At 39.3% G+C, this 14,907-nt stretch overlaps 1 protein-coding gene across 1 annotated transcript in view; it reads right to left on the bottom strand.

The window, feature by feature from the left end:
• The window catches only part of MRTFB (myocardin related transcription factor B), a 224,818-nt gene extending 210,633 nt beyond the window's left edge, over positions 1-14,185 (bottom strand). Inside the window, exon 1 of the mRNA XM_043523861.1 lies at positions 13,102-14,185. The gene's annotated coding sequence lies outside the window, so the exon portion shown is untranslated. The remainder of the gene's footprint in view (positions 1-13,101) is intronic.
• Between the last annotated feature and the right edge of the window lie 722 nt (positions 14,186-14,907).

Below are 14,907 nucleotides of genomic sequence, written 5' to 3'. Positions count from 1 at the left end.
TAGCAGGTGTACAGTAAACAGGGGCCACTGAAAAGTGCTACGAAACTCAGTCGGAAGCCCATAGAATGCTGGGACGAAAAGAACTGCATCATGGGATGTTGAGCTTGCACCCCTGATGCACCTCAATCCACTACATCTTTCCACAACTCCTAGCTGCAGAAGATGGTGAGTAGCATAGTGGGATAGCTACCCACAGTGCACTGCTCTCATTCTCGATGCTAGAGCACCAAGTGTGGATGTGTTCTGCCGACAGAAGGAGTGTAGCGTGAACATGCACAAGCGATGTAATTATACCTATTTCTGATCGTTGGCTTAAGTTGGGTTGACAAAACTCTGTAGTGTAGGACAAAGTGGATACATAACAGCTCATCCGATTAAAACACTTAGAGCTCTACCCTTTTGAAAGCGGAGAAACAACAAAAGGGAAAAAAGTTGGTTAACAGTATTAATTAACACAATTAATGCTAGTGCATCGTTTTAACAAAAGCACAGTGATACCAGCCAACATAACCAAGAAGTGAAACCGAGAGTGCATTTAAAGATGCAAATAACTATTAAAAAACAGTTAGTCCCACAACTCATTCCATGGAAACTGTCCAACCCAACACAATAGTGCTAATCTCCTGGGCACCACCTTTCCTGTTTTGGGCATGAATATATACAATACTTCTTTACCTTAATTTCTCTGTATCAAGGAAAAAAATCAATTTGCTTCCAAGAATAATAATTAACTCTATATGTCCTTACTTACAATAGAAGTAAGAGAAATGAACAGAAGTAAAATGATTGCTATTGATAGGAGAATATTGTTTCCAAAGAATATGGACCTGACTCTGCCTCACACTTACAAATTAGCAGCTTGCTGTTAATAACTACAAGGAAAATGAGGTTCAACGATATGAAAAGACAAGTTTTTTCAGTCCTATAAGTAAAAAGAGTAATGAAAGTAAATCGAGAACTAGTTATGAAACTGGAGCAGTCCTAACATTGGTATTAAGCCTTAACAGCACAGAATGGAATGTATTCGTTATATCACTGTCAGTCATATGAATGCATCTCTTCTTGATAATAAAAGATTAAATAAACGTAGCATAAACATTGAACAGTGATTACCTGTAAAAACAATATAATGAAGGAGACAGCTGATGGGTGAGAGGCCCCTGCTTTGGTGTCACATGTCCTATTATGTTTGGATTTGTAGCAGTAAGACATAAAAATATGGATTACGTTTCATGCTTCAAATATTCTTCCTCTTACAAGTCATCTTTCCTCTTGGAATCCATAATCCTCATATCCAAAGAGTTATTATGATCCCTAACAAATATATGTTTTGGCATACACCCATACACTGTATTTGAGGGAAGGGCGTAGTTAAAAAAACCAAACCCAAGCCTATGTGATTTTGTTGAAAGTATCATTCTGGAAACAGACACTTTTCAACTATATTTCAGCCGTATTATAGAGCATGAGCTTAATCCATAAGGACAATATCTCATGATCAGGCCTAGTAATAATCAAATGCTAACATTTTATAGCAGTTATTTTCAGTTAATTCCACAAACAAAATCCTAGATTAAAAAAAAATCTCTATTTCATTTTAAATTGGTGCCCAAAAGTTAGCAACCCATTTACATAGTTCTGGGTCCTTTTACAATATTTCAAACCCACATCAAAATGCCAATAAGAGGAGCAAAATAAATTGCCTACATCTTGAATTTACTGCCAGCAATAACGATCCCCATAAAAACTCCACACACAACCTCACACCTCAAAACTGCCTAAATACTATCCCAAAAATTTTCAAACAGTCCCTTCCTCAAACATCTGAGAAAAGACGTGGGTTTACAGTGTGTCTGGTAGGGTAATAAATCCAGGTTCTGGTTGACTAAGAGAAGAAGCATGTTGCAAAATCAAGGGACCTCATAGAAAATGACTTGCCATTACTCCATCACTTAAACCAAAAGAAGTTCCAGCTTAAACTGGTCAGCTCCCACTGATCTCAGTTGCAGCACTATCTCTTTGAAGCACAAGGGCATCATTTGGTGATCAACAGTATCAAAGGCTATAGAGAAGTCCAGAAGGATGAGTATGGATCATATCTGGGGCCCTTTGTTTTCAGTTTTTATTTTATTTAATTTTTCCCAGAAATTTATCAGTTTTTATTACCGCCACAACAAAAACAGGTGAAAATCAGTGCAAAAAACTATTAATTTTCTGGGTAAATATCGGGGTTTATTTTGGTGGACAGAAAGACGGGGGGAAAGTATTCAGTATATTAATGCTTTGAATTTTGTTCATCCGTGTGGTTTGCTGCAGAACTAAAACAGAACTCAAAACACGTCACCTCTGAGTTTAAGAAAACAATATATCTCTAATCGCCAAATAAAACTTTTCATTTAAATAAACAGTTTACTGTTGTGGACTTGGAACTATTAGCTTATAAATATTTATATTTAATAATTGGGCCACACCATTTGCAGCACATACACTCAACTTCATACTTTTCTCCCTTCAGCATTTTTTAAACTTTTGAGTACTTCCTTATTTTCTGAAACATATTCTGATACAGATTTTCATTTTCTTCCCATTTTAGTGGGTCAAATCTGTAAACCGTTATCTGCCAACAGCTTGAAAAGTGTACATGGTGGGTGTGAGATTCATCAGTACATTCAGATGTGTATGCACTTCAGAGCTTGCGTGCATGCCTGTTTGTTTATTGTGTGTATCTTCTAGACCAGAGGTTCTCAAACTGTGGTCCACGGACCATCAGTGGTCCGCAAGCTCCATACAGGTAGTCCGCGGATAGTTCCCTCCAAGTTGTGCACCTGGGCGGCCACACATGAAAGAATGAAGGGCCACTGACCTAATTAGTGGAGCCAACCAAGTGTGGCTCAACTAATTAGGTGCCTGGACCCTGGAGAAGATGCACATGTAAGGTGAGGTGGTCGCCGTGGGGGGAATAGGGGGTAGTTGGGAGGGAGTAGTGGGGCAAAAAGAGGGGGTGGGGAAAATTTGGGACATGCAAGGCTGCGGCAGCCAGAGAAAGAAGCAACTTTCCCCAGCTCCAGGGCTGCAGCTGCCGGGGAGAGATGGCCCTCCTTCCCAGCCTCAGCTCTGTGGTGGGAGAGAGACCTCCCCCTTCCCAACCCCAGCTCAGGGGCTGCCATGGTGGGGGAGAGAGGGAGAGATCCCCCTCCTTCTCAGCCCCAGCTTGGAGGCTGCTGTGGTGGGGGAGAGAGGGCACATCCATCGCATTAGAAAGGTAAGACTATTGATATTAAAATATGAGTTGTGTGTTTTTATTTGTAGAACAAAGAAATGTTAATTATTAAGTTTTTTTGATATAGCGCTTTTATCCAAAGCACTTTACAATACAGTAGTTAGCTAAAGGTACAAACAACATTTGAAAAGATCATTAAGTGGTCTGCCGAGACCCTCAGCAATTTTCAAGTGGTCCGCTAAAAAAAATGTTTGAGAACCACTGTTCTAGACTAATACATAGCCTGACTTCAACAGGCAGCTTTGCATATACGCACAGACTAATGTATTATCTTAATATATATATCTCATACAATGTATTGTATTTTCCTAGTAAAATAAGTTATTTTTATATATTTGAAAGATAGAAAAGCAGGGTGAAAATCAGAAAAAACTGAAGCAAACCACATTGATGAACGAAATGCAAAGCATTAATATACTGAATACTCTCCCCCTCCCCCCCCCCTGGTCTTTCCATCCACCAAAATAAACCCTGATATTTACCCAGAAAAATCAATAGTTTTTTGCACTGATTTTCACCTGTTTTTTTGTGGTGGTAATAAACACTGATAAATTTTGTGAAATCCAGGGATTTTTTTGGTAAAAATCAGTTTAAACTGAAAAAAAAATGCGCTTAATATATCCCCTGTCTATGGTCAGGAAGAGACCACCTATTAGTACAAGGAATGCTGTCTTTTACTGGGTGCTGGTCTGAAAGGTATCCAAGGATGCTGACAGGTTTTATGATTAGGTTACTGTTCTCATTAGCAGTAAAAACTGATCCCTGCAAACACAAATAGGACACACCTCCTCAAAGTGCATAAATCACATATGATAATATCTTTCTATATTATTTTCTAATTAAAGCATCTTCCAAATATGCGAAAGGGACTAATTGGTAAAGATTAATTATATACTTATATGTGGGTGTAGTTATATTGCCAGTAAATGAATAGCCAGTGCACCACTAGATTAACCAGCAATGATAATTTAGTATTAATTATTTTAAAGACACTTCTTATATCCATGTATTGAGCATCCACAACTATTCCTAATTTTCTTTTTTGTACATGTCTGTATTTAGTAGCCATACCAGGGACTTGCTACAATATCATTGCAGAAGGTTGTCTTCTATTTATTAACTCTACATTCCGTATTAACTTTCATAATAAAGCATAACATTAAAGAAATCTTTTTAGTGTTCATTTTCAAGCTACTTTTCTTTTATTGAGCCATATCTTCAAACTTTTGTCTGAGTTGTATTTGTATTCTCCTTCTCAAAAAAGCACATGACATGAATTTTATCAAATGCAAATAACTAAAGTATTTTATTCAAAACACACTCTAGTTTATGCTGTTTCAATGACAAGTGTTTATCTCACTGGTTACCTTGCCAACTATAATTAGTATCCACTGGGATATGCTACTGCACTACAGAGACACCTGTGTACAAACAATAGGGAAATATATATTGCTATAACAATCTCTTGAAGAAGTTGAAAAGGGTTTACGACTATTGTAGAATACAAAGAACAAAGTGCCTAAATTCAACCATTCATGAAAATGTAGTCCCAGCTATAAAACTGAATTTCTGCAATCCAGATTAAAAAAACCCAGAATTTGAGACGATTTCTGCAATCCTGCCTTCACTCAGGTATATTGTAGAGATTGTACTGGCTCTTTTGCATGTGGCTTCCTTCCCTCCTTGATCAGCAGTAGACCAAGAAGAAGGAGTTGGCACTTAGAACCCCTCTAACTGCATAAACTACTGGTCCCCACAATGTGGTACTCAGCATGCAATTTTCAGCTCATGTTATAACCAATATGGAACACTACTGCCATTTGAAGTTGGCCTGCACTGGATCATGTAAGTAGTGGTGTTTGTCTGAACTATGTGGCATGATCTTGCAAAAAAAATCTTTTTTAATGCACACAACAGAATCTAAAATAATATTTTTAAAAGTCTTTGCAAATACATAGCAGGTAGTGAATAAGGGCATGGAGGCCTGAATCATGAGCAATGCCTTGTTATGCTGTCTATTGTAACACATACAATGACACTGCCCCTGTTCCATAATTCTTACAGTTTTAGAATATCACTTGCCCAGTCTATGCTGCAGCTTATCATGTCACAAGTATATGGTCTGATCTATAGCCCTTACATATGTTGAACTCCCATTGAAATCAAAGAAACTTTTTCTTTTCTTGAATCAGCTGACCTTTAGTAGGATGCCCCAGTCTGGGTCAGTCCCATCTTAAATCTCACTGCTATCTAACAGACAGAAATGTGCTCTACTGACTGCAAGAGCATATCATCTCTTGGCCCACGTGAAGAACATAACACCAACATTTTTGTGTATTGAACCTCCAGGCATACAGAGGAGTAGCACAATTTATCCATAAGTGAGGAAGCCCGTTTGAACCCAGGAAGGAAAATGACACATAATGTCTTCCATTAGGGTCATATATTCCTGTAGTACCAAAAGGCCCCAAATCAGGATTAGAACCCCTTGGTTGTTTGGCATTATAAAAACAGGAAACTTGGTCCAGATATCTGATTATCTGCAAGTAAATTGTGAGAAAAAGGGGATGGTATTTTTCAGAGCACAATAAATGTTTTCTTCTCCACTAAATCACTGGTTAAATTATTAATAGATAAACTGTATACATGCTTATTTCCAATCTACTCAATTAAAAATAGCTGTTATAAGAAGAATGGGCCAAATTAATCTCTAGAGTAATTCTACTAAATTCACTGGAGAATGAATTTAGCCTGTGAGTGATCTTACTAAGGGGACTTCATATCCTAAAACAGTTTGTTCAGAATTATCTTGTAAACAATTTCAGAATTTCCACTGCCAGTTTAGGTCGTGCTGACCTGTATCACATACTGCACACTGGATATCATCAGTGACATAATGAGTAATTTTATGTGCCATACTAACATACTAAAGGAGTTTTGTCCTATAGGACATGCAACAAGTATTTAAAGCAGTGTGCTGTGGTTTGGAATCAGTTTCTGTGGGAAGAAAACAAAAGGGGTCAACAGATGCAACAAAATATTTCAGCAATAACTTCAAGAATATTACAATGGGGAGTCTGTGACTTGTACTTTGCTCCTAGTTCAATAAGAAATCAAAGCAGATGTTGTCTTAATAGTTTTCCAGTACAACAGCCAAAAGAAAAGAAAATATGTCATACATACGGTTATGTTTAAAACAAAGATTACAATGCATGATAAAACAAATGTTGGTTGTTACAAAATTAAGTGATAGTACTGGTAATCACAGTAAAGTTAATCAAATTAACTACAACAGAAGTGTGTTTTTAAGTTTCACCAAAACTATCACAGGAAATAGATTTTATTAATGAAGTTTAAATTGTGCATCTTCCATTTGTTTTTTGATGTTTGAATGTTAATGATGCTAAACGATAAGAGCTTCTCTGATACTTTTCAATGCTCCCTAGATTGAAAAAAAAATGTTAAGCTGGAGTTAAGGCTATAAGGGGGAAGCAACAGAATGTTTTAGTTTCAAACAAACTAACTAAACCAAACAAACCAACAAACCAAAAATGCCCAGACATATAAAACCAGGAATTTTGAAGTTAGGACTACAACTGAATAAGCAATCATACACTGGAAATTATGGATATGCAGACCTTTCTCTGAACAATTAGAACACTGCCTTAATACCCCTGCCTAAGTCAAACAAAAATCTTGAGAGCTGCACATCATATATCTGCAACACTGACAAAATGATCCATACATCCTTTTACTATAATAATGTCTGTAAGAGGCAGTAATCATTCAGTATCATTAGGCTGCGTACCAATTCCTCCATGGCCAGCAGTACATGTAGGTGGGGAGATATATAAATTTAGTGTTAGTACTATAACAACATGTAAAAAGGTAACTTTAAATTTTGAAAGTTATTTTCTCAGTTCTCAATTTTCTCTCAATATTCACACATTAATTTTTAATACTTTTTTAATTTGCAACATCATTTTGTGCCTTGAAAGTACAGAAAACAAAACAGCAGTCAAATATGGCAGTACAAAAAGGATTAGTTACAATCTGTCCTATCAAGTTCTGTACCTTTATTCCTAAATTCTTTCGGATCAATCACCTCCCAGATCCGAATAGTAATACTTTGCATTTTTATAATGCCTTCCATTCAAGGTGCTTTATAAACATTAATAGAGCAATGAAGTAATTTTGGTCAAAATTTTGAGAGGGAGAGGCCCACAGCACCTGGAGAATGCCTCCCTTCTGTGCAACCCAAACACAAGTTGCAACACAAGTTCCTCTCTCATCACCCTCCTCACTCCTATTTAAAAACACCCCTAAAATCCAGCACTTATTTGGCCTCCTCCAGCCACTCTTCCCTATGATGCCATCTTTGACCAATTCTAGTCCCCTACTGTAGCGGTCTTCAGAAGCGGAGCTGTTCAATAACTGCTTTGGGTCACTAACAGTTCCCCTTCCCCTCTCTGCCCCTCCCCCTCCAAATTGTTTTCAAATTTTTCAGCAAATTGAAAAGCCCCCCAAAATTGTTTTTAGTTGAATAAAATGTTTTAACATTTTGAGTGTTTAATGGTGTTTGATCATTTTTAAATAAAATTAAAGGAAATGCCAAAACATGATTGAAATAGGAAAAAAATGAAACATTTCATTTCAAAATGTCAAAACAAAATGATTCAATTTTTTATTTTTATTTTTTCCCCCCAACACAAACAATTCACTGCTTTTCACTATTAAAAGTTTCAGATGAAAAATTGTACCCACTTCTATTCATAAGTCAGGTTGCATTTCCACCCTCCCACGACCTCCCCCAGTCTCTCCTCTTTCCCCTTCAGGATGTTTCTTAGACCTCTTAGTAGTATTTCCTACTCCTCTGTCTCCTCATTCTCCTTTGAGCCTCCTCTCTATCTCCAAACTCTTCCCCAAAATCTCAGTCTCTTATTCCATTACCCTCCTCCAGACTCTCCTCTCTCTTTCTCCAAACTAGTCTTATTTTCTCCTTCTTGGCCCAAACCCGTTGTTCTCTCTTCTCTAAAATATGTCTCGGCCCAGCCACTTTCACGTCTCAAAAATCCTTCCATCCCTAAATTCTGCTCTAAGCTGCTCCATCATACTTGGATCCCCCACAGGGGCCCTCTTTTTATGATGTCCACTGTGCTAGGTTTTGTGTAGTTCCATGTGTCAGATTTTATGCGAACTATTTAGTATGCTAATTTACATATAACCATACATTTCAGGTTATGGTCAATACACCTTGCCCTAAGTAGTGGTGGGGTTGGTACATAGCTGCACAAAAACTTAGCAGCTATGGCTTGGGTTGGGAAGCTGTTGAGAGACGCTGGGCAGATGGATGCTGGACAGTGGGGATTCTTGAATTGGGGGTGTCTGAAAGGTACTGAGATTGCTGGAGTTGGTTTATGCTAAGGTGTCTGGATACTGTCTAGCAGGCCGAAGGGTCAGATTGTCCAGGAAGTAGCTAGGTGTTGTCTGGGGGTAACTGGGATAGGTGGGTGAGTGTGTCGGTGATGTCTGGGAAGGTTTCTAGGATCTTTGGGGAAGGGTTCTGTTTAGAGAGCTAAGAGGAGGTAGGTAGTAATTAGGGTTTGGCTGAGAGACCCTGGGGCTAGTTTTGAGTGCCCTTACCTGCTGCCACACCCAGCCCCTACGGCTGCTGTAGTCTGCTTCTTCCCTGCTGGGAGCACCAGGGAAAAACCCAGTGACCACCCTACAGGCCTGCTCAGCACATCCCACAGTGTCCTCATAAGGCAGAAAAGCAGAAGTGCATTCAAATGCCTTCTGCCTCCACACCACACAGCTGGATGTGTGAGGATCCAGATAAGATGTGGTAATGTGGAACAGAGCTGCCAGATGCATGACAGTTGGCAGTCCAAGGAATTATTACTATCTCCATTGTACAGATGAAGAAACTGAGGCATATAGAGGCTATCAGTAGTAGAGCAGTGAAAAAGATCCATATCTCTTGGGTCCTGAACTTTTACTATACCCACTATATTACGTCTACCCACCATCTGGGAGAGATCTTTCCTCAAAGCATAAGAATACTCCCTAGATTGTGCAACAATTCACGGAAGATAAGCACTTTCCCTTAATCCCTCAGCTCCATGAGCCCCATGTGTAAAAGTTTCTACTTTAATTAGAGATTGTTCATTTAAAGGAAACGTTGTGAACATTAAGCTAGAATGAAGCTCAATATGAACAGCTCATGCTCTGAAATAGTTACTCAATCATTTAACCTCTATCCCAAATGACTGGTATAATGGGTCTACATCCGGAGAGTACTTGGGTACTGAATCCGGTGTCGAATGCAGCAGTATGTTTTCTGAGTGGTGTGTCAGATTCGGAACGCATTACAGCAGTAGCCTGGGAGTTGCACTGCTTCCCGAGTTTCTGGAATGGACTCGGTGTTGTTTTTAATCTTTGAAGCACTAAATGTTTGGGGGCACAGATATTCTGAGACCACCTTCCTCTCAAAACAGAAGCAACATTTGCTGTAAACAAGGAGGAAATGTTAGTAGGACACTCAGCTTCTAAATCCAGTCCCACTTGGTCCTTCAAGAACCAAGATTTTTAACTTGTTGTTCATGCTTCAGATTCATACTCTTTTCTAGGCATTTGAGGAGGGGGTGGTTTTCAATGGGGATTTTTTATTTGGTTGGAACATTGGCCGCTAGCTATTTACTTTTGATGGAATGAGCAGTCTAATTTGCTACATGGGACAATGATTTGAGACTGTTACTTTTACTTTTTGTCAGAGTGCCAAAGCACAGGATGGGTGCCCAACAGTTAGAACATCTTTATTATAAATGGAAAGAATGAATCAAAATTAATTCACCATCACCCTGGGCAAAATTTTGAGGTTTTATTCAGGAAAAACTCACATCAGTGTCCAATGGTCTATATCAGATGTGTGGTTTTCTTTTTTCTTGCAAGATGCAAGTAAAATTTCTCATATAAACTATCACCCTGCAAACTGCGGAGAGCTTATTTTTGTTAACAGGAGTTGTGGGGGCCCCTCAGTGTCTTGTAATTTCAAGCCCACACTCAGGCTGTCCTGCCTCACTGGTGCTCATGGTATCTGAGACTTTTTTGTCATGGAAGATGCAGATATCCTGGTGCTTATCTTCTTGTGCTATTGAGGATTTTAAAATATAAGTGCCACACAAGCCTGGCATAACAACTGTTTAAAATGTAAAAATAGCAGAATCTGGGAGGCTGCTATTCTTTTTGTAAGTCAAGCCCTGTGACTAAAGAGAGCTGCTTAGCAACAGATGGAGAAAATTAGAAGATTGATTACATCATCTCTCACTGCAAATTAGGAGCTAGATTGTTCACGTCCCAGTCTGCCCTGGGAAAAAGGGCAATAGGTACCCCTCTAAACACAATTCCTTCGCTGTCCTCACTCCTACCCACAGTCCTTGTTTTAGGGGTGTGGCACCATGCAACTGGTCCAGGCCAGTAACACATTACTGGCCCCAATGCCCATGTTGACTCAGCAGTGCTGTCTGGTGTCTGAGAGATTAGAGCCAGGCTTCACCAATTTGCTGCCCATCTTCCTGGGTACTGCTTGCTTACCCCTGGGGGCAGTCACTTCTGTGCCGTGCTTATCGATAATCCTTTTAAAAAGATGGCATGCTGCTATTTCCATCAATGACAATCACTACCCATGCCCTTACTCCTCCACACTCCTTCCTTTCAGAACCTGTGTATCAAAACAAAAGAGATGGATCAGGACAACTTTACTTCATGTGCATTATTTCACAACTCCAGTGAGGCTAAGGTTGCTTATGCTTCTTAATTTGGTTTACCTACCAGCAGTTCTCAAATTGTGGGTCAGGAACCCCAAAGTGGGTCATGACCCCATTTTAATAGGGACGCCAGGGCTGGCTTAGACATGCTGGGACCCAGGGCAGAAGCCAAACCCCAAGGGCTTCAGCCCAGGGCAGCGGGGTTCATGTCACAGGCCCCCTGCCTGGTGCTGAAGCCCTTGGCCTTCAGCTTGGACCCCCCTATGTGGGGGGCAGGGCTTGGGTGGGTTTAGGCTTTGGTTCCAGCTCCTGGGGGTTGTGTAGTAATTTTTGTTGTCAGAAGGGAGTTGTGATGCAATAAAGTTTTAGAAACCCCAGGCCCTAACATATTATTAAAATCCAAAGTTGAAATCCCTTATTTCACTAACAAATTATCCTCAGAATATGACATGTGGTAAGAATCATTACACTAAAGAGTTGTGTTTCACTCACTCCTGCTGGCTTAATCTAGAGTGCTGGAATGGGGTGGGGTACAGTATCATTATAAATTAGTGACTGATGTCTAATATATTATTTGTAAATGCTGTCTGTGTAAACCTAGACTTAAATACTTGTAAATGATGTCAATCAAGTTTTTAGTCTTGTATTAAGTGTGTATACCTAATCATAAACACTCATTTGCACAATTAGCGGAGGAAGCAGTGATTTGCATTAATAGTGTAAATGACATGTGCCAGGTGCCACTGTGGAAAAATTCACCTCAGCACAAAATGCTCAAAGCACTCTGCACTACTCAACTCAGTGCAGGTTGTAAGTTGTGTCTAAGTGGGCTGGAGTCGCTCTTCAGGGTGGTGAATTTTGGCTTTATAGTGTAGTTTCAACACATCTAAACATCCAAAGTACAAGTGTAAATTAGAGAATTACATTGCTTTAGCTCGTTACACCCAAAGGAAGACATTGTGCCAGACTCTATTTTTTTGTCACATACAGAGCTGAGAAAACTTCAGTGTGTTGTCAACTAACATCAGATGATTCTAAAAAAGATTGACAGCATGCACTAATAATGCCAGAGGAAAAACATTCTCATGTGCAAAAACATTTTCTTCTTTAAATTCTCATTACTCCTAGGATTAAAAACATTTTCTATAAAGCCTCTGTTTTATCTACAAGTTGTTAGTCTCAGCTGAGTGCCTCTTTGGTCTACAACTGCTTTGGAATAAACATATCTCTGCTATACAAAAGGGAAAATCCTTTGTATAAAAAAATGAAAGGCATTTACTGATATGTGAAACAGAGACTAACAGCAGTAATTAGTATGAGAATCTACGGAAGAATTGCCATGATTAAAATGTCCTTCAGTCTTACAATTTGACTGTGTGAGGTGGCAGGCTCAAGGAGATGGATGCTGATTAAGAATGCTATCAATATGCTTGTCAAGGCTAATTCCCCACTCTGGCACTTCAAGTGCAGAAGGTGGGGGCCCACAAGGATCTAAAAAAATTAATACTTGCCACTCCAGGCTTGTATTAAAACCCCCAAGATTACAGCTTTTCTCTGACCTTGCTTGGTAAAAGCTGCCAGCACCCAAGTGAAAAACTACCTCTTGCAAATCCTGGAAAAACTCACTTGGGAAGTTTTCCCTAAGGCCCCTTGGCTTTTCCACCCCTCCCTCTGGGAAGCCAAGAAAGAAAGAAACAAAAGGGAAACCCAGCTGTTGCCACCAGCTAATTGAAAAACATGTGCACAGACCTTTTAAGACACAAAACCAATCAGGTTCTTAAAAAAGGTAAATTTTATTAAAAACAAAAAGAAAGAAAATACATCTGGAACTTAGGCTTTGCTAGATTTTAAAAGAGCAATTCCAAAGATTAAGGCACCCAAAATAGCTTTCTTGGGGGTTCAGCTTCAAGATTACAAGCAAACAAAAGCATCTGGGGTTAGCACAGAGGAGTCCACAAGCCTTACAAAAAATAAAAGAAATAAACCTAATCGTGTCTATCTAAACATTCCCTGTCCCAATGAATTCGTCTAGGTATGGACGATGAATTTTCAGACCTGGTCCAAACTTTACACGGCATTCCAGCTGCCCCTGTCTCTTCAGCCCAGAGAGAACAACAGAGAGACAAAAGGAAAGCTTTTTTCCCCATTAAAAAAAGTTCTAGCCTTCCATTGCGCTTTTGGTCAGGTGCCCACTCCCTTTTCTTTACCTGGAGGACTTTTTAACCCTTTACAGTAAAGCAAGCAGCCACAAGAGAGACTTAATAGCTAACTGGCTGGCTGGGTATCCATAAAAGGGAGCTACCACCCGCTTCATTTATCACAATGCTTCTTCAATTTATATTCTATCCTCTACCCATAATTACTTCAAATACTACAGGTGTCCTGTATTTTTGATGCTTCATACTAAATAGCATAATAATCAGGGTGTGAGAAGGCAGAGCATCTGGAACACTACTGATATTTTAGCAAGCTGGACTCACTGTGGAGAGGCACAATCAATACTTAGGCCTGGTCTTTGCAGCAAAATTTATCATGTTAGAACTTGAGCTTGAAAAGTCACATTAACCAAGATGCTAACTATAACTTGAAAGTCAGTATAGTCCAAGGACAAGTGGTGTACAGCATTGTGTCAGCTAGTCATGGTAAACCCTGGTCTCAATAGTGAAGACAAAGCCTTAAAGATCAAATTCTGATCTTGGGTACATGTGTGGGGCTCCCTTGAAGTCAATATGCAAAGAATTTGTCCCGTAGCTAGTGGGATGAAGCAATGTTCTCCTTTTGTCCCTTTTATGTATAAGAAGATATCAGTTGGAATTTAGACTAACTATGAATTACTGAGGAAAAATGTCTACAGAATGGGAGAGAGAAAATGCTTCATTTTAACTGCTGATTGGATGCCTACAGAATAAGAGGTGTGTGAATCTCCAGTACAGCTGCTTGAGGGGACTGAGACATGGTAGGTACCATATAGTGGAAGCAGATGACTGATTTTGTTCTTCAATCTTCCGTTCCTACAATCATCTGTTATAGAACATAAGAATGGCCATACTGGGTCAGACCAAAGGTCCATCTAGCCCAGTATCCTGTCTTCCAACAGTGGCCAATGCCAGGAGGTTCAGAGGGAATGAACAGAACAGGTAATCATCAAGTGATCCATCCTTGGTCGCCAGTTCCCAGCTTCTGGCTAACAGAGGCTAGGGACACCATCCCTGCCCATCCTGGCTAATAGCCATTGATGGACCTATCCTCTATGAATTTATCTAGTTCTTTTTTGAACCCTGTTATAGTCTTGGCCTTCACAACATCCTCTAGAAAAGAGTTCCACAGGTTGACTGTGTGTTGTGTGAAGAAATACTTCCTTTTGTTTTAAACCTGCTGCCTATTAATTTCATTTGGTGGCCCCTAGTTCTTGTGTTATGAGAAGGCGTATATAACACTTCCTTATTTACTTTCTCCACACCAGTCATCATTTTATAGACTTCTATCATATACCCCATTTGTCATCTCTTTTTCCAAACTGAAAAAAATCCCAGTCTTATTAATCTTTTCTCATATGGAAGCTGTTCCATACCCCTAATAATTTTGTTGCCCTTTTCTGAGAAGTACTTCGCCACAGAAACAGAGAGAGTGAGAGAAATGGGCTTCAGTCCTGAAGGATGCAGCCCATAGATTGCGAAGAGTGTTGTAACAACTATTGTATTTACATACTTCATCCTATAATCATCTCTATTATTGGCAATACTCGTCTATTCTTTTGTGATTAATTTTTTACAGTTGAAATAAAATATAGATTAACGTGCCGACTGTCTGTCATAAATATAAAGGGAAGGGTAACAACCTTTATGTATGCAGTAACATCAA

The sequence above is a fragment of the Chelonia mydas genome, chromosome 10, assembly GCF_015237465.2.
Source record: "Chelonia mydas isolate rCheMyd1 chromosome 10, rCheMyd1.pri.v2, whole genome shotgun sequence".
Taxonomy (NCBI): Eukaryota; Metazoa; Chordata; order Testudines; family Cheloniidae; genus Chelonia; species Chelonia mydas.
This window is presented reverse-complemented; position numbering and strand designations above follow the sequence as displayed.